The sequence below is a fragment of the Geotrypetes seraphini genome, chromosome 7 (genome assembly GCF_902459505.1).
Source record: "Geotrypetes seraphini chromosome 7, aGeoSer1.1, whole genome shotgun sequence".
NCBI lineage: Eukaryota > Metazoa > Chordata > Amphibia > Gymnophiona > Dermophiidae > Geotrypetes > Geotrypetes seraphini.
The window spans coordinates 163907729-163928534 of NC_047090.1; the positions used below are offsets into that span (position 1 = coordinate 163907729).

Consider the following 20806-nt stretch of genomic DNA (forward strand, 5'->3'; position numbering starts at 1 on the left):
CTCTGATGTCAGAGGAAAGCTTTTTGCTTAGCTGCAGGATGCACTTAAGAGCCACTATCCGTGACTTTGTGAAAAGAAATGACTGTGCCTGGAAGTAGGAGGGAGCCAGCCAGAAGATGGTAAACACCTCTGGAAGGGAGGCATATAGTTGGAGCACAGAATAAAGGGAGGGAGGGAAGCATTGCGACTCGGGAGTAAGCACAAACTTCAGACAAAGGATGAAAGGCATGAGGGAGGGGACATGAACTTGGGCCATAAGATGGAAGAATGGAGGAAGTGAGTGAGGGAAAGAGATGTTGAGGTGGTGGAGGGAATACAAAGGGAGAATTAGGTGTCTGAGTGATAGGGAAAGAGATGGTGCACATGGAGAGATGAAGAAAGAGAATCGCTGGGCATAGGGAGGGAGAGAGAATTATTGACATGGTGGTGGGAGAGAAGTGAGGTAGAGATGCATGGGGAAAGAGATGAGGGAGTAATGTTGGAGATGAGAGGGAGTAAGGAAAAATTAGGTTCTTGCCTGCTAATTTTATCTCTTTTAGACTCTCTAGACCAGTACAGTTCTTGACTGATGGGTAATAGCTCACTGTGACCAGCAGGTAGTATAGCTGAAGCTCCCTCTCCTAAACCAGTCTGCCGATCTCTCTGAACAGGAGAAAACAACAAATCAAACATATAGGAATGCTGTTGGAAAATGCATAGAACAAAACCCTGCAGTGAAAATGCCCCCACAGCTCACCAGCTACACCAGCTGAGCCATAGCTACTGTTCTTTGATCTCCCCAGCCCTAGAAAAATATTAGAACCTGCAGAAAATTCAAAACTTGTCGCGAACAAAACCGCAACCACCACAGACAGACAGATAGGGTGGGGTACTGTACCGGTCTAGAGAGTCTAGAAGAAAGAAAATAAGCAGGTAAGAACCTAATTTCTCCTTGTCACCTCCCTAGACCAGTACAGTTCTTGACTGATGGAACTTACCAAAGCAGTACCCATCATGGATGAGACCCCCGAAGGGCTGACACCAGAACACACTCACTGAACACCGTGTCCCGACACGCTTGAATGTCCATATGGTAGTGTCGAACAAAGGAATGCAGAGAAGACCAAACCGCAGCCATACAAATATCCACTGGAGGCACAAGAGAAGACTCAGCCTAAGATGCTGCCTGACCCCACCACGCAGCAAACCTAGACCACTTCTGGGAGTAGCATTGTCGAGTAGAACGTTTGCGAGAAGCCTCAACAACATCCCAGACCGACTGAGAAAAAACGAAGGAGGGAGTTAGCTGCACAGGAACCAAAACGTTAAGTGTAGAGACTGCAGAATGGGATGCAGCAGCGAACCCTGACCCTGAGATAGCAGAGAAGGAAACATAGGCAGAAGCAGTGGCTCCCTGACACTGAGCTGAAGGAGAAGGGAGAACCACGGCTGCCGGGGCCAACGAGGGGCTATCAGAATCATGTCGGCATGTGCAGACTTGAGCTGCACGAGGGTCCGCAGAATCAGAGGAAACATGTAGAGTAACCGGCCCGTCCAATCCAGAAGGAAAGCATCCGCCTTGAAACAGTCTGGGGAGTAAATCCTAGAACAGAAGAGAAGCAATTTGATCTACTTGCAGCGTCCCCCAGCGAGCAAACACCTGACGCAGAATCAAGGCATGAAGCAACCATTCATGTGGCTGGAGAAGACGACTCAGTCTGTCCGCAAGGCAGTTGTGTTCTCCCTGGATGTAGACCGCTCGAAGGAAGATGTTGTGATGTATCGCCCACTCCCAAAGTCGAAGAGCTTCCCGGCAAAGAGACAGGGAACCGTACCCTCCTGTTTGTTTACATAATACATCGCCACCTGGTTGTCCATGCGCACCAGGACCACCTGATCCCGAAGCAAATGCCGAAAGGTGACCAGGGCATTGTAAATGGCCCGAAGCTCCAGCAGATTGATGTGGCAGCGACGGTTGGCGCTCGACCAAAGACCCTGGGTTTCTGAGGCCATCGAGGTGAGTCCCCCAGGCATACACGGAGTCCGTCGTCAGGACCTTCCACAGTGGGGGCGTGAGAAAGAGAAAACCTCTCGAAAGATTTGAAGAGAGCGTCCACCAACAGAGCGAACGCCTCAAGGAGGGAGTCACTGCAATGCGCTGAGAGGCAGGATCCCGGTCCTGCCTCCACTGGGACGCCAGAGTCCACTGAGGTATTCGGAGGTGAAGTCTGGCAAAAGGAGTCACATGAACGATGGAGGCCAAGTGTCCCAACAGGATCATCCTCTGTTTGGCAGAGGTCGTGGACTGAAGGGAGACCTGCCGGCAGAGGTGGATGAGGGCAGCCTGCCGAGGATGAGGCAGAAACGAGCGGAGGTGAACCGTGACCAGCACCGCCCCAATGAACTGCAGAGATTGAGACGGGCACAACTGGGACTTGGGAAAGTTGACCTCGAAGCCCAGGCGCTGAAGGAAGATAATAGTCCGTCAAGTCGCTGAGATAATCCCCCTCCGTGACGGTGCTTTGATAAGCCAATCGTCGAGGTACGGGAACACCTGAAGACCCTGGGACCGCAGGGCCGCCGCCACCACCACGAGGCATTTGGTAAAGACTTGGGAGGATGAAGCGAGCCCGAACGGGAGGACCCAATACTGCAGGTGAAGGTCCCCCACCTGAAAGCGAAGGAATCTGCGAAAGGCCGGGTGGATCGGGATGCGAGTAGAGGCCTCCTTCAGGTCCAGGGAGCAAAGCCAGTCTCCCCATCCAGCAGGGGGTACAAAGTGGGAAGTGAGAGCATACAGAACTTCTTGACCAGGAACTTGTTCAGCTCTCGGAGGTCCAGGATAGGGCACAGATCCCCGGTCTTTTTGGGGACCAAAAAATACCGGGAGTAGAACCCGGAGCCCCGCTGACCCAAGGGGACCTCCTCCACCGCCCGGAGGCAAAGAAGAGCGTGAGCCTCCTGGAGAAGGAGGAGGAGTTGAGCTCTGCTGGAAGGATACCCTCTTGGGGCCCGGTCCGGAGGCAGGGTCCAGAAGAGCAGGGAATGCCCCTCTCTGATGACGGAGAGGACCCAATTGTCCGCAAGTCATCACTTCCCAGCGGGGATAAAAGGCCCGGAGATGGCCCTTTATAGGCAGAGGGGAAGAGGACGTTGGGGGCCGGCCCGCTTCACAGTCAAAAGGAATGCGCAGGCTTAGCTGCCACAGAGGCCTGAGTTTCTTGAGGGGCCCGCTGCTGCTGCTGACGCCGCGGAGGCGGTCTCGAAAACGCCGGTGTTGATTTCTGGGGATAGTGCCGGGGAGGCAACTTGTAGGATTTGGGTCGGACCAAGGAGGCAAAGGAGCGCTCATGCTCGGAGAGACGTTTAGTGGCCGCCTCGATAGAGTCATCAAAGAGTTCGTTGCCCAAGCAGGGTAGATTTGTCAGCCGATCCTGCAGATTCGGGTCCATATCGACTATGCGGAGCCAAGCCAGGCGGCGCATGGCTACCGCGAGGGCGGAGACCCTGGAGGAGAGCTCAAAGGCATCATACGTTGCCTGAAACATATAAAGCCTAATCTGCGACAGCGTATCCAGGAGCCGGCGAAATTCCGCCTGGCGACGGACCGGCAAATCATCCAGGAAGGAGGGCAGAGTCTTAATGCACTTCTTAAGATAGGAAGTGAACGTAAAATTGTAGTTCAGGACCCTGTTCGCCATCATCGAGTTTTGATAGAGGCACCTGCCAAACTTATCCATAGTCCGACCCTCCTGGCTCGGCGGAACAGCCACGTAGACACGGGAAGGATTGGACTTCTTCAGGGTAGATTCCATCACCAGAGACTGGTGGGAGAGTTGAGCCTTTTCAACCCGCTTACAGGGGACGGTCCGATACCGGGATTCCATTTTGGATGGAATGGCCGGGATAGCATAAGGCGTCTCCAAATTCTGGAAGAAAGTCTGCTGTAAAACCGGATTCAAAGAGAGACGAAGGGATTCCTTCGGCGGATAAGGGAGCTCCATCTCCTCCAAATATTCCCGGGTATAACTGGAATCAGATTGGAGGGCCAATTGCAGCGCCTTGCCCATGTCCACCACAAACCTGGTGAAGGAGTACGGCCTGCCCCCGGAAGGGCCCTCCAGGGGGGAAGCCGAGTGAGACTTCGGGGAAGCCTCCCTCGAATACTGCGCCGGCACATCAGTGTCCACAAGCACGGACGTCGAGGAAGCCCCACTAAAAGAAAGAGGGGGGGGGGGTCAACGACAGCTTGCGTTTAGCAACCCGGGTAGGTGAGGACCCGGGTGTCCGAGGAACAGAAATCCGAGGAGCCCGCCCCGGCGAGCCCTGGGAAGAAGAAACCCGCCAACATGGAAGGGAGGCGGGGGCCCTCGATCTCGGGGTCCCACGGTCCAGGGACTGAGACGGCCCAGGAGAGCGGAGGAGAGTAGGGTCCGACCGCACGAGGTCTGACGGCTGAACAGACCCCGTAGAACGAGGGCCCGGCGATCTGCCCCATTTCGGGGAAGAATCCCGGGGCCGCTTCACAGACCGCTGCCTTGAGGGAGAGAGACACCTCGACCGGTGCTTCGCACGAGGACGGGCAGTGGGAGAAGTACGCTTCGAGGGAACAGGCAAGGAATCACTCGAGGAGAGGCATCGAGACCGACGCTGCCTGCCTCGAGGGCCCTTAGCGCAATGCTCAGGCTGTTCTCCACCTGCGAGGTTGAAGTCGGGGCAAGCTGGGCCAAAGCCGAGGAGATCTGTGTGGTTAGAATAGCCTTTAGCATATTCTCGAACATCGGCATCAAGACCAAGGGATTTGGACATACAGACGCCCCGCCCCCATGCACTCCAACGAGGGTGACCTCGAGGTAGAGTATTCCCGTAAAGTGGAGGCATGTTTGGGAGGAAGTCTCGTCGAGGCTGGCAGGACTACACTCGCTGCCTGGGAGGCCAGAGACTCTGAGGATGGCTTCTTCAGTAGCTGAGCTGAACCTGAAGGAGGAAGAGGAGACTTACCCGAGGTCGAGGTCTTCCAAGCTGGAGTCCCCAAGTGCTACGAGGTCGAGGGGGACTTGCTCGGGACCAAGGTCTTCGAGGCCGATGTCGAGACCGAGGCTGATGTCTTCCATGGCGAAGAGTTCCAGAATCTTGGCCCGACGCCGACGGAGAGCCCAAGGTTGAAGGGTGGCACAGCGAGGGCAAGAGTCCATAGGGTGATCAACCCCCAGGCAAAGGATACACCAACGGTGCGGATCTGTGATGGAAATAACCCGACCGCACTGTGTGCACTTCTTGAACCCGGTGAGAGGCCGGGACATAGGCAGAGAGAGCAAGCCTTGGCCACGCGGCCACCGAAGAACTGGGAGTCCCCAGTGGCAGGAGGAAAAGCAAAAACTTTTTTTTTTTTTGGTTTGGAAAAAACAAGAAACGCAGCGCACAGCGACTTCCGACTGGAAAAACAAAGAAACGAAGCCGTGGTGCGAGAAAGGCACTTAGGATCGCAGAGAAGAGAGACAGGGCTTTCTGGCTCTGCAGAAAACTAAAAACTGAAGACCACGTTGAGGAGACGCGCCCGCTAGCTGAGCGGGAAGGCACGCACATGCGCGGTGCAGTACTAGCAAACTTGAGATCTTCAATCAAGTTTGCTTGAAAAGCTGTCCGCGTCGGGGCTCTGTGGATGACGTCACTCACATGTCGAGAATATGCTGCCTGCTTGTCCTGGGATAAGAGACTACCCCACGCACAGCACACCACTCCTCAAAAATACGCCAAACACGCACATAAGCCTGCGAAGTGGAAAGCCTCCAGGATCCCAAGAGAGTGGAGATCACTTTATCTGAATAACCTTTCTTACCTAGGCATGCCCTTTTAAGAGCCAAGCCACAAGACAAAAGGGGCCCAGATTGAACATTGGAATGGGGCACTGAGTCAGAAGGTTGGGCGAGAGAGGAAGTGGTAGAGGCTCCGCCCCATGATGATGAACCAGATTCTCGTACCACGGACGCCTGGGCCAGTCCGGAGACACTGATCATGAAGCCGGGATGCCAAACAATGCGAAGAACTCTACCCACAAATGGCCACAGAGGAAACACGTTCAGAAGGCCTGCTGTTGGCCATGGCTGAACCAGAGCATCCAGCCCCTCAGCCTGAACATCTTTGTAACAACTAAAGAAGCGGGACGTGTTGACGTTGACACTCGTCACAATCAGGTCCAGGCCCCAAGTCTACACTATGAACTGGAAGGCCGCAGAACTAGACACCACTCTCCAGGATGTAGCACGTGATTACTGAGGAAGTCCACCTGAACATTCTCCACTCCTGCTATGTAGGAATCTGAGATGTCCTGAAGGTGAGACTCTGCCCAGATCATGAGCAGAGAGCTGCCTCCTGCGCCACCAGGCAACTTTAGGTGCCTCCCCACCCCCTGACGATTGACATGGGCCACCGCCATGGCATTGTCCGAGAGAAACTGGACTGACTTGCCCGTCAATAAGGACTAGAATGCTAACAATGCCAGATGGATGGCTCTGGTCTCCAGAACATCGACCGATCAAGATGCTTCCTCTGGAGACCAGCTGCCGTGAGCAGAGCGACCGAGAAACTGAGCTCCTCAGCCGAGAAGACTGGCATCAGTGAGAAGCACCATCCACTGGGGCTAATCCAGACTCACCCCTTGCACGAGATGGGAGGACTGAAGCCACCAACGAAAACTGCAGCGAGCCAAACCCCGAAAGAGGAACAGGAAAATCCAGCCTGTGCCTCTGGGGTGATCACCTCCAAAACAGAGCATACTGAAGTGGACGCATGTGTGCCTGAGCCCATCTTACCATGTCCAGGGAAGCCACCATCGACCCCAAGGCATGGAGAAAAACCTGCGCCTGTAATTTGCTCACTCGGGCCTCTGAGAGGAAAACCTTCCTCAAGGAGGAATTGAATAGAACCCCAAGATACTCTAGGCCAGAAGTGTCAAAGTCCCTCCTCGAGGGCTGCAATCCAGTTGGGTTTTCAGGATTTCCCCAATGAATATGCATGATATATTTGCATGCAGTGCTTTCATTGTATGCTAATAGATCTCATGCATATTCATTGGGGAAATCCTGAAAAACCGACTGGATTGCGGCCCTTGAGGAGGGACTCTGACACCACTGCTCTAGTCGCTGAGAGGGGGCCAACCGGCTCTTGGACAGGCTGACAACCCATCCCAGCGAATGCAGGAACTCCACCACCCGAGCCGTGAACAAGGTGCTCTCCTGAAAAAAACTTGCTTGAATCAACCAATCGCCCAGGTAAGGGTGAACCAGAATGCCCTCCTTGCGCAAAGCCACCACCGCCACGACCACCATAATCTTGGTGACTATCTATGGGGCTGTAACCAGGCCAAAAGGAAGCACACAAAACCGATAGTGCCATCCCAAGATCGCAAAGCGAAGGAACCGCTGATGGGAGGACCGGTTTGGAACATTCAAGTAGGCCTCTGTCAGAGCACGAAAAGTCAGATACTCCCCCAGTTGAAATGCCAGATCTCCAAATCTCCATGCGAAAAGAAGGAACTCCTGACAGCCCTGGTGACCCCTTACAGATCTAAAATAGGCTAAAGAGAGTCCCCTTTTTCTTAGGCACCACAAAGAAAATCGAGTACCTGCCGGTGCAACACTCTTAAGGGAGCACTGGAACAACTGCTCTGAGATCTAGCAATCTTTGAAGTGTCTGCTGAAAGGCCTGCTTCTTCCATGCCGCCTGAGAAGGAGAAACTAGAAAATGATCCGGAAAGGAGTGGGCAAACTCCAGAGCATAACCATCCCAAATCACCTCCAGGACCCACTTATCAGACGTGATTTCTGTCCACTTTGGATAAAACTTGCGCAGGCGGGCGCCCACTGGAATTTTGTCAGCTTAGCCTTGGATGCCGTATCCGCCGATCATGCCCGAAGCCACAGGAAATGGCGAGCAGCCACCCCGAGAGCCACGGACTAGGCAGAAGCCCGCAAGAGAACATACTCGACATCAGAAAGATAAGAAGCACCCAACTCAAACTGTGCTACCTTTATTTAACAATTTATATACCGCACAAAACTATGCGGTTTACATTAAAACTATGCAGTTGCTCCACTAAGTCCCAGATATCTGAGCAACCGGACCGCCACACATCGCCGCCTGGACCACCAGGGCAGTGACATCAAAACTCTTTAGGGAGGGACTCCAACTTATGCTCTGCAGGGTCCCTCAAAGCAGAACTGCCTTCAACAGGCACATATACTGCTTCGCGATGGCCAAGAGCATCGTGTCCACAACAGGTGACCTGAACGCAAAGCAAAAAGGGACCTCTGGCACCCAACACTGCACAAGCACAATCTCCCGAATCTCCTGAAGCCCAGGAAAAAGAACAGGAAGCTAAGTGGATCCCCCGAATGAAGGGGTCCCTTACCACTGTTCCCTCTAAGCTGAGCAGGTGTCCTCCAGCTGCATTGCTACCACTAGGGGGTGGAATATTTTCAGTCGCTAAGGACAGGTATGTTCCCTGGAGTCCTGCAGAACTTGCCTGTCCCTCACAATTGAAAAATGTGACAGTAAAACAGCACCCTCTATTGGTGAGACTGTGGGTGGAGGACTCCTGCTCAGCTTAGAGGGAACACATCTGCCTCAAATGGAAACCCCGAGGAGACCTGAAGAATCGTCTCATGGAGCTTGTCCCGCTGAAAAAACATGCACCACGGATGCATTCACACCAGCAGATGGAAGCTCAAAACCGCTGCTAGCGGAAACTGTTCCCCTAGAGCAGGGGTGTCAAACTCAAATCACTTAAGGGGCCGAAATCTAAACCATAGGCTAAGTCACGGGCCGTTTTTTAAAATTGATACTTACACCCTCCTTTGCTGACGCACAGATTGTGCTCCAGCGCCAGTTGCGGCTCCGACACTCACAGGACTTCTGTGAGCGTTGGAGCAATCGCCGACGCCAACACCAAATCTCACACTACACGCCAGCAAAGGAGGGGGTTAGTCTTAGTAGAAATATAGGGATACCACCTCTCCAACCCCATGCTGGCTACAAAATAAATTTTAAAAAAAGACTTTTCCTCTCTTTTAGATACTAGTTCACGTTTGCTGTCTAACACCAGCTCTGGTAGGATACATATTTCAAATTTGACATATTGTAATCACAAAATAGAAAATAACATTTTTTCTACCTTTTGTTGTCTGGTCATTTTGCTTTTAGTCCCAGTTTCTCTTTCCAATTTTGTCTATCTTCTAATTCTCTTTCCAGTGTCTGCTGTCCATTTTTTTCTCCTCTTCTCTCTTGTTCCATCCCCGTCTCCAACATATTGATTTTTCCCTTTCAACTTTTGTCCTTTTTTATTTTCTGCCACTGTCCACTCAAATCTCACCCTCTTTCTCATCCTTCTTTTTAAATTTTCAGCTACCTATCGATTTTCCATCTTCTCTTATTCTGTAGCTTTCCCATTTCCCATCCTCCTATTGCCTTCTATCTCGCCTCTTGGTCAACATTTTGCACCCTCTCTTTTCTGTTGATCGAGAGGAGAACCAGGCAACTATAGACCTGTGAGTCTTACATCGGTTCCTGGGAAGATGGTTGAGGCATTAATCATGGATAGCACAGTGCAACACCTGGAAAACCACGACCTGATAAGAGCTAATCAACACGGCTTCAGGAAGGGGAAGTCATGTCTGACGAATTTACTTCAATTCTTTGAAAAGGTGAACAAACAAATCGACAGCGTAGACCCGGTGGATATAATATACTTGGACTTCCAGAAGGCATTCGACAAGGTTCCACACGTTAGGCTTCTAAGGAAACTACAAAGCCATGGAATTGAAGGGGATATACTAAGATGGATCGGTAATTGGCTGGAGAACAGATTGCAGAGGGTAGGCATAAATGGGAAGTTCTCAGACTGGGAAAAGGTGACAAGCGATGTGCCCCAGGGCTCAGTTCTTGGGCCAATCTTATTCAATATATTCATAAATGACCTGGAAGAGGAAACAACGAGTAATATAATCAAGTTCGCAGATGATACAAAACTATGTCGGTCAGTGGGGTCACAAATGGACAGCGAAGAACTCCAAAGAGATTTGAACCAGCTAGAGAAATGGGCAGAAAAGTGGCAGATGAAGTTTAACATAGACAAATGTAAAGTGATGCACCTGGGCACAAAGAATAGGGAATATGAATATAAAATGTTAGGTGTGACGTTGGGCAAGAGCGAACAAGAAAGAGACCTGGGGGTACTGATAGACAGGACCCTGAAGCCGTCGACACAATGTGCAGCGGCGGCAAAGAAAGCCAACAGGATGTTGGGCATGATAAAGAAGGGTATCTCGAGTAGATCGGCGGATGTCATAATGCCGCTTTACAGAGCAATGGTCAGACCACACCTGGAGTACTGTGTCCAACACTGGTCTCCTCACCTAAAGAAGGATATAACCCTGCTGGAGAGGGTGCAGAGGCGAGCCACGAACTAGTAAAAGGTATGGGAAATGTGAGCTACAAAGAACGCCTCGGAAAACTAAGCTTGTTCACCCTTGAGAAGAGAAGACTGTGAGGGGATATGATAGAGACTTTCAAAATACTAAAAGGACTCGACAAAATAGAGCAAGAAGCATCGTTATTCACGTTGTCAAATGAGACTCGGACAAGAGGGCACGGGCTGAAATTGAGGGGCGACAGGCCCAGGACGAATGTCAGGAAGTTCTGTTTCACACTGTGATGGAAACCTCCATTATGGGATTCAAGTGTAGAAGCTAAGTGGTTAACACTGAAATCAACCATACATGAAGCAACTAGCCGCTTCATAAAATCAGTAAATAAACAACAAAGAAACAATAAACCCCAATGGTTCACCGCGGAGATCTCACACCTCATTAAGGAGAAGAAAAAAGCGTTTCTCTCCTACAAGCGCACGGAGAAAAGAGAGGCAAAGGTAGAATATAGGACCAGGTCTACAGCGGTCAAAATTGTAGTTAGGGAGGCAAAACTTCGAGTGGAAGAAATTCTGGCAAAAAACATTAAAAAGGGGGACAAATCCTTCTTCAGGTATATTAGTGACAGAAAAAGGAACACAGGCGGGATAGTACGCCTTAGAAGTTACATGGAAGCAGATTCCGATAAAGCCGAACTAATGAATGAATACTTCTGCTCAGTCTTCACCTGTGAGGCACCGGGACACGGTCCGCAAAGACCCGTTTCAGAATTTTGAGTTCACACCAGGTGAAGTTTACAGTGAACTGGCAAGACTCAAGGTGAACAAAGCCATGGGACCAGACAATTTGCACCCAAGAATGCTCAGAGAATTGAGCGATGTCCTGGCGAAACCGTTGGCTGAGCTATTCAATCTCTCCCTAAGTAAGGGGAAAGTTCCCCTGGACTGGAAATTAGCTAATGTCGTTCCTCTGCATAAAAAGGGTTGCAGGGCAGAGGCTGCGAAATATAGACTGGTGAGTCTCACATCAATAGTGTGCAAACTCATGGAAACACTAATTAAAAGCAAATTGGACATGGTCTTGAATGAAGGGAATCTTCGGGATCCCAGTCAGCATGGATTCACCAGGGTAGGTCCTGCCAATCCAATCTCATCAGCTTCTTTGACTGGGTAACAAGAAAGTTGGACTTGGGAGAGTCTTTGGACGTCGTGTACCTGGACTTCAGTAAAGCTTTTGACAGTGTCCCACACCGCAGGCTGCTAAGCAAGATGGAAATCGATGGGGTTAGGAGAGACACTAACTGCATGGGTCAATGATTGGCTGAGTGGCAGACTTCAGAGGGTGGTGGTTAATGGTACCCTCTCTAAAACATCGGAGGTGACAAGTGGAGTGCCGCAGGGCTCGGTCCTGGGTCCACTCCTTTTCAACATATTCATAGGGGATCTGACTCAAGGGCTTCAAGGTAAAATAACACTATTCGCCGATGACGCCAAACTATGTAATATAGTAAGTGAATGCGGTTTACAGAATTATATGGCGCAGGACCTGCTTACATTGGAAAGTTGGTCCTCAACCTGGCAGCTAGGCTTCAATGCTAAGAAATGTAAGGTCATGCACCTCGGAAGCGGAAATCCATGCGGGACGTACTTCTTGAACGGAGAAACTTTAACTAGGACTTCAGCAGAACGAGATTTAGGAGTAATCATCAGTGCAGACATGAAAACTGCCAATCAAGTGGAGAAGGCTTCATCTAAGGCAAGGCAGATATTGGGTTGTATCAACAGAAGTTTCGTCAGCCAAAAGCCTGAAGTCATAATGCCGTTGTACAGGGCCATGGTGAGACCTCATCTGGAGTACTGCGTGCAATTCTGGAGGCCACATTACAGTAAATTGAATCGGTTCAGCGGACGGCCACCAGGATGATCTCGGGGCTCAAGGGTCTCTCGTACGAAGAGAGACTGAACAAATTGCAGCTCTACACTCTCGAGGAACGTAGGGAGAGGGGAGACATGATCGAAACATTTAAGTACCTCATGGTACATGTCGAAGTGGAAGATGATATTTTCTTTCTCATGGGACCCTCGGCCACAAGAGGGCACCCGCTCAAACTCAGGGGCGGAAAATTTCATGGCGACACCAGAAAGTATTTCTTCACAGAGAGAGTGGTTGATCATTGGAACAAGCTTCCAGTGCAGGTGATCGAGGCAGACAGCGTGCCAGACTTTAAGAATAAATGGGATACCCATGTGGAATCCCTATGAGGGTCAAGATAAGGAAATTGGGTCATTAGGGCATAGACAGGGGGTGGGTAAGCAGAGTGGGCAGACTTGATGGGCTGTAGCCCTTTTCTGCCGTCATCTTCTATGTTTCTATGTAAGTGCAAGTTGGATGCACACCTCCTTGCAAATCACATTGAGGGATACGGCTAAATATGGTCATCATAAGGGAACACCTAGGTCTCTATCAAGGAACACCTAGACTGGCCTCCGCATGTGCGGGTTACCGGACTGGATGGACCAAAGGTCTGATTCGGTGAGGGCATTTCTTATGTTCCCTTCCCCCTTGATTCTGAACAATGAGAAGGAAGGGGAAAAAAAAAAATAGAGAGAGATGCTGCATTTCTCTCTCCCTTCCACCTCCAGGCCTATCATTTCTAATCTAATCTAATCCTTAGGTTTGTATACTGCATCATCTCCACGTTCGTAGAGCTCGACGCGGTTTACAGTATGAGAAATAGGAAAGAACTATAATAGAGGGTTAGAGGTAGAAGTGTGAAGAAAATTTAGAGGACTTGGGATGCCAAGATATAAGAGTTTCCTTGATTCCTAAGTTGGAGGGAGACTTACATTTTTTGAGAAAAGCCAGGTTTTCAGATGTTTGCGGAAAACTTGGAGAGAGCTCAAGTTCCGAAGAGGGGAGGTAAGGTTGTTCCAGAGCTCAGTGATTTTGAAGTGGAGGGAGGTCCCTAGCTTTCCTGTGTGGGAAATGCCTTTTAGCGAGGGGAAGGATAGTTTTAATTTGTGGGAGGATCTGGTGGTATTAGGGTTTGAGGAATTCCAAGAAAGAGGGATAAAGGGAGGGAGGATACCATATAGGATTTTGAAAGTTAAACAGGCGCATTTATAGTGGACCCTGGCGATTATCGGAAGCCAGTGGAGCTTGGCCAGGAGCGGGGAGACATGGTCAAATTTACTTTTAGCGAAGATGAGCTTGGCTGCGGCATTCGGAATCCATTGGAGTCTGTGGAGGTTTTTCTTAGTTAGGCTTAAGTAGATAGAGTTGCAATAGTCCAATCTGGAGAGGATGATGGATTGGACAAGGAGGGTAAAATGTTTTTGATGGAAGCAGGATCTAACTTTCCTCAGCATGTGAAGGCTGAAAAAGCATTTTTTTTTTACCAAGGATTGGAGGTGGTCATTGAAGGACAATGTGGAATCAATGATGATGCCCAAGACCTTGCTCGAGAATTCAAGCTGCAGAGAGGAGCCATCTCCACATCCAACTTCTCTCCCTTTCTCTTCCCAACTGCCCCCCATCCCATCTCTCCCCCTGTCTGTCTGCCTGCCTCCCTCCCTCCCTCCAGGTCCACCATTTCTCTCTTTCTCTTCCCAACGGTTCCTCCCTTCAAGTATCTTTTCCCTCTTCCTCAAGATTACCTCTGGTCCAACCTCTCCCTCTTCATCTCGTTCTCCTCACAGCCCAGCTTGCCTTTCCCTCTAGTGCCGGTCTCTCTTTCCTCACAGCCCAGCATGCCTTTCCCTCCAGCGCTGGTCCCTCTCTCCTCACTACCCGGCGTGTCTTTCCCTCCGGTGCCGATGCGATGTCGCCACCAAGCCGAGGAATCTGCCGGCCTCAGCTATTCAGCAGTGTTGTGCGTAGCTGTCCTTCCTGCTTTTCGCCTGCCACGGGGAATCTGCTGGCCTCAGCTATACAGCAGTGTTGTACGTGGCTGTCCTTCCTGCTTTTCGCCTGCCACGGTCTATCTCCAATGACACGCAACTTCCCGTTTCCACCCGGGTGAACCGCAGCAGACGGAAGGCAGGAGGGGGAGCCATTTGCAACACTGCCGAATTGCTGCTGAAAGTTCAGGTCCTTAGCAACAGAAGTTTGTTTCTTCTGAGAAAATCAGCGTCCCAAGAGACCCTTGGATGCTGAGACGAGAGAGGAGTAGAAAGGGACAAAACTGGCATTGAGTGGGGCCAAACCGCAGAGGACGTAGAGGGCAACCCCCCAGGGCGGAAGCAGGACCTCAAAGCTAAAAACAGGGAAAATCCTCTGGAGGTCCCATGGGACTCCCCGACACAGCAGGGGACCCAGCAAAAAAAACCTGTCCCTATGTCACCAATACAGAGGAGATATCACCTGAGGCTACAGAAAGATGGAGGTGCTTCTCGCAAAAAAACAGCTCCGGAGGCCTGCAGCAGCTATGAGGCCTGAACCGCCCCAGCCGCTAAAGCAGGCAAGCCGGCAGCAGCTATCAGGGAGTCCTCAGCCACTTCAGCAGCAAGGGAACCCTATCTGCCCTGACCGTTGGCGGCTGGGGAACCTCCCACATGGGTGGCAGGGGAAGTACAGGCTTCCCCGCTATCAGCTAATGGCTCACAAGGCACTCGCAAATGAAATCCCTGGACGCCGGCATCCAATGCCGACGAGGATTCCCCTTCACAGCGGCCTGCATCGCTTGAACAGGCTGGCCATGAGTGCCTTGCATCTGGAGCACAATGAGCACTTAATCCCTTTCAAAGTGCTCATTGCCCAATATGCAACTTAGCTAGAAGTGCTGGTTGGCAATAAAAAAACAGTAAATTTACAGGGAAAGTACCCTTTAGACTGGAACCACCTCAGGATTTGGGAGGTTGTTTTTTTTTAAATTCAGAACAGACTCCACTGACTCTCTAAGCCGGAGGCCTGACCAGTATTGGTGGTTTGGCTGCCAGCTGAGGGACCTCTACAAAAACTTGGTGAGGTGGAGGAAGGAGGGGAGGAACCCAACTCGCGACCCATCGGGTTTGATACCTTCGAGGTCGAAAGACCTTCAAAACAGGACCTGTCCAAGCTCCATCTGGTACCAGAAAGGGGATCAGGAGCCCACAACAAATTCCAAAAAGGACTAACAAGGAAGGGGAGACTGACACAGTTCAGCTTACCACCTGTTTGGAGACTGAGCAAGACTGGTTTAGGAGAGGGAGCTTCAGCTAATATACTACAAATTTGGTCTCAGTCTCCACCTGCTGGTCACAGTGAGCTATCACCCTTCAGTCAAGAACTGTACCGGTCTAAAGAGGTGACAAAGATTGTTGGATTTTGGAGAAGAACAGTGGGCTGGTTGAAAAGAGATTCAAGAGGAGCCTCAAGGAGATGAAGAAGGTGCGAAGAATACTAGGATCCGAGTTGCATACAAATTCAACTTAAGAATGTTTTAAAAACGAAACCCGTTCTTAACCCGGGGACTGCCTGTATGTCCATCTCTGAGAAAAGGTGATGAAAAAATCACTAGAAACAAAAAATTAAGACCCCCCTTTTATAAAACCATAGCACAGGTTTTTAGCGCTGGCTGCATCCAGCAATTTAAACAATGCTACGGTTTTGTAAAAGTGTGTGTGTGGGGGGGGGATAAGTTTTAACAGAATTAAAAATAGAACAGTATAAAACATATCCTTTTATGTGAAAAAATTAAAGAAGCTCAATCTATTAACTTTTACAGACTGCTTACGGACTCTTGATATGAAAGAGATTTGTCCATTCTCAACATTTTGGATCCATTATTTTAGTAACCTTTTCTCAGAGACGGTCACATGTATTCAGTGGAATGGATTTAACCATGCTCACTGTAGTCTCTCAAACATGTACACTGCATAAGCCAATGAGATATCATTCTATATGGTTTAACTTTTTATATTCTGATCATTGCTCTCAATAGTTCAGAGGAATTACTGGGAAATACATAAAAATTAAAAATAAGAATTATTAATTTTCTTTTGTCAGCAAAATCTTTCTGCACAAATGGGTTTTCCTTTCATACCAGCAGATGCGAGGTAGAGGAAAAAAACAGAGTTTTACCAGTGACATCACTGGATAAGCTGTGGTATCCTCTGGAACATTCCAGTAGGTATCTGCTCAAGCAGAAGTTCCTTCATACAGAAAAGCACTCAATCCCTATCAACCACCAAAACTGCGATGAGCAGCAAGCAAGTAAAACACCACACAGTGGCACTTGCTAATCTGCACATACCAGGGAAAAGTCAACCTGGCTAAGAAGCAGGAAAGGTGGGTTTTTTTAAGCAATCGAGGGCAAGATTCTCAAAACTTAAATGTGCCTTTAGGTTCCAGCCGATTTAGCATGCATGTATTTTAGCGGCAGATTAGCAAAACAGCTTACTGTGGTCTTTTCCAAGTTTCCTAGCAGTCTCCGAGATTCAACCATACAAAAGTAGTAGTACAACAAGGTCATTAATATTAAAAGGAGTACGCTGAGCAATGCTCTTATCATCGCCGAGTGATCCTCTAACCTCATTGTGCCACATCTGCGGCCAAAATTTGCCGACAGGTATGACCTGTTGTAGCCTTACTTTCTGATCGGTGTCTGAGTGGTGATTGGCTCAGGCACTGTCAGGAAAGTAAGGTTTGACAGCTCAGATCCCCCCATACAAAAACAAACAAAAAAAAACCCCAAATCGAAGATCGGAAGGAGAGATGCCCACTCTCTCCCACCGCGTCACACAATCCCTTGACAGTACTACTCTCCTGAAACCCACAGCGGGAAAGATGTCCACTACCTCCTGACTGCAGCCAATCACAGAGCGGCTTGACCAGGCAGAAAGCGCAAAGGTCACGCTCCTGTGTCGCTCTTCTAAGACAAAGGCAGCTGTCCATGAGACCGCGCTGGACCACCATCACTAAAAAAAAAAGGGAGGGGGGGCACAGTGTATTCGGTCCATAAGACGGTGCACCCCCTTCTTGTGGGTGGAAAAAGTGACTTATGGTCTGAAAAATACGGTATCATATAAGACAATTCCTCCCTCCTTATTATAATACTGAGACCTTACTTATATCCATCCTTGACAATATTCGAATTGGTTTTGATAAAGGGAAAGTATTCCTATTGGTATTAGACATTAGTGCAGCATGCGATACGATTAACCATCATTTTTTTAATTGCAGAGTTTACAAGCCTTTGACATAGCTGGACAAGTTTTGAAGTGGTTTACTTTATTCTTACAAGACCATCATTTTCAGTTCAAACTAGGAACTCTTAGTTCAACATGGGTTAAAATGGGTTCAGGAGTGCCACAAAGTTCATCACTTTCTGCCCTACTGTTTAACATATAAAATGCACCACTCAGTAAAATACTGAGAGCCAGATTCTCTAAGTTCTGAGACCATGGTAAAAAAACACTGTGGTGGGAGCGATTTTTGTTCTACTGGCGATTCTTAGCACACCAGCCTGCAAATTTGTATAGTCACATTATGCCAATTCTTAAGCAATTTAATTGGATGTTGTTCAATGGCGTATTCTTTTAAAAATTTTAACACTAATTTTTAAAATTCTTTGTGAGCCACCACTTTGTCTGGCTGCAACCCTAAAGATTCATGTACCAAGACACAACCCCCCCACCCCACTTCATTCAAAGAATCAAGCACTACTTGCCAGATTTTAAGCAAATTAGATTGGAGATATATAGGGACTCAATCTTTATGCTCATGGAACCTCAGTTATGGAACGCCATTCCAAAAGAATTGAGATTTTGAGTTCATTTAGAAAACTTTTAAAAGCACATCTGTTGTAGACATTGTTCAGGTTTTTGATACTGCATGTCTTGAAGAATAGTATGTTTTAATGTAATAGCTATTCTTACATTTGTAGATTTGCAATATATAAGAATTTTTTAAATAACTAAAGCAAATCTAGTGGACAGGGAAAGACGAGGCCCCCCTGAATGACAGCCATACGAAAGCCCAAATGGGATCTGGCAAGTATGTCCAACCTATAGTGCCTAAAGTGTAGTCAAAGGAAGTGGGAAAAGGATGATGCTTTTCCAGGTGGAATCTTTATTTGAAGTGTCACCAATTTTTCAAAAAAACTCAACACTAGTAGTGTTTCGACAACAAAAGTCACCTTCATCTGGAGTCTTTAGCGATATAGTGACGCTTATGATCTTCTAAAAAGAAACAAATCCAGCAAAAGTATTATAGGTACGCCAGGGCCTGGAAGGGAGTCAAGTGACTTTTGGTCAAGTTGAATCACCCAGCCGAGAGACTGAAGAAACGCCACAACCTGCAACGTTGCCTTGTGACTTTCCGCCACCAAGTATGTCCGATCAGCCAGTTGTCTAGACACGTATGAACCATGATCCCTTTCTTCTGGAGGAAGGCAGCCATGACGACCATTATTTTGAAAAACGTCCTAAGCGCTATTGCAAAGCCAAATTGTATGGCCCAAAATTGAAAGTGTTGGCCCAAGACTGCAAACACCACCAATGAAGGGGATCAAATTGGCACATGAAGGTATACCTTCTTAAAGTATGCCTCCTTGGAGGTTCAAAGTAGAAAATGACACGGAGACTAATTTTTCCCCGTCCCCTCGAATTTTGTCACTGTCTCTGTCCCATTCTTGTAAGCTCTGCCTTAACCACACAAGTCTCGAACATTTATGATTTTAAAGTGTTTGAGGCTTGTGCAGATGAGGACAGAGCTTGCAGGAATGGGGCAAAGACAAGAAAAAAAACTCTCCAAGATAGGAAAATGAGTTCCCGTGGGGACGGGGAAAAATTTGCCCCAGTGTCATTTTCTAATCCAAAGTCATTAAGAACTCCCCTGGTTTGACTGCAGCTATCACCATTTGCAGATCTCCACGCAAAATCGCTTTATAGACAAGAACCGGTTGACTCCTTTGGAGGTCCAGCACCAGCCAAAAGAAACCTCCATTTTTTGGCACTGCAAAATAAATGTAATATCTGCCAGTCCCCAATGAGCTCGAGGAACTGGTACAAGGGCCTCCAACAAGCACTATACTTCTCACAGGGTCACTAGAACCACTTTCCATTTTCGTCAGGCACAGCAAGGAGATCATAAAGGAAAATAGACGACTGGCAAGGAGAGCTCTAACTTGTAGTTGTCTTTTATAATATCCAGGTAATCTTGGCCCACTCTCCATATAAAAGGGAAAGGTGACCTCCTACTAGTGTCTGGAACATGAGCCATTGACCTTTCATTGGGCCATTCTGGAGGCTGGAGAGGGACGGCTGGTCTGAAAAGAGCCACGCTTGTCTGAATGAAAGGGCTGTCTCTGTGAGAAATGGGGTCATTGGAATTGCCGAAAACATCCTGAACGGTATTTCCTCGAATCCCAGAAGCATGGTCTGCTTTGTGACTGCTTCCCTGATCCTTTAAGATGGTCTTCAGGAAGACATTGGGTCTTGAGTCTCCCCCAGGTTCCTTGACTAGTTTTTCCACGTATTCTAGGGCGAAAAAAGGTGACCCCGAAAAGGAAGATTAATCAAATGTAACTTAGAGGGCGGATCAGCTGCTTGATGATGCAACCACAAGATCCAATTCCCTGTAATAGCCACTGCCAATTTGCTCAGCAGACGCACTAACCAAGTCATATAGAGAGTCAGCCAAATAGGAAAAGGGATTGGGACTTGTATGCTGCCTTTTTTGTAGCTATATAACAACACTCAAAGCGATTTATATACAGGTACTTCAAGCATTTTCCCTATCTGTCCCGGTGAGCTTACAATCTATCTAATGTACCTGAGGCAGTAGAGGATTAGGTGACTTGCTCAGGGTCACAGGGAGCAGCGCAGGCTTTGAACCCACAACCCTCAGGGTGCTGAGGCTGTAGCTCTAACCATTGCGCCAGCCAAAAACATACACTGCCAGTCGGAAAACAGAGAAACACCAAAGGACTTACCCTGTGGCTGTGTCCCTATCTCTGACGAGCAATGCTGTAGACTGAAGAAAACTATGCTGGCAGAGGCCAACGCTGGCACCCCTGGGTTTTTGCTGCAATTTACACCTCCCTCCCCCCTTTTTTTTTTTTTTTTACTTTTATTGACTCAATAAGGGAAAATACTATTATTTTTATTTGAGAGGGGGGGGCAACCCACTTGTAAAAGACACTGGGCAGGGGTTGGGAATTGACTTGGCACCACCAGGTGCACCCCAAAAATTGGACCCCCAACTTACTGAATTAGTATTCCAAGACAGGAGCAAGGCCATTACCAGAACAAAGCCAGAAGCATGGGAAAAATCCATCCATCCGCCTGCTTGGAGATATAGAATACTGGCAGCCAGAGCGCATATCATCCTACATATATCACAGTTCAGTGCTCTTTATCTCCACCTGCTGGTGGATGGAGTGTGTGGCATAGTGGTTGAAGCTACAGCCTCAGCACCCTGGG

At 48.8% G+C, this 20806-nt stretch overlaps 1 protein-coding gene across 1 annotated transcript in view; it reads right to left on the reverse strand.

The window, feature by feature from the left end:
- YY1 (YY1 transcription factor) overlaps nt 1–20806 on the reverse strand; it is a 126629-nt gene that overhangs the window by 83159 nt on the left and 22664 nt on the right. The window lies entirely within an intron of this gene.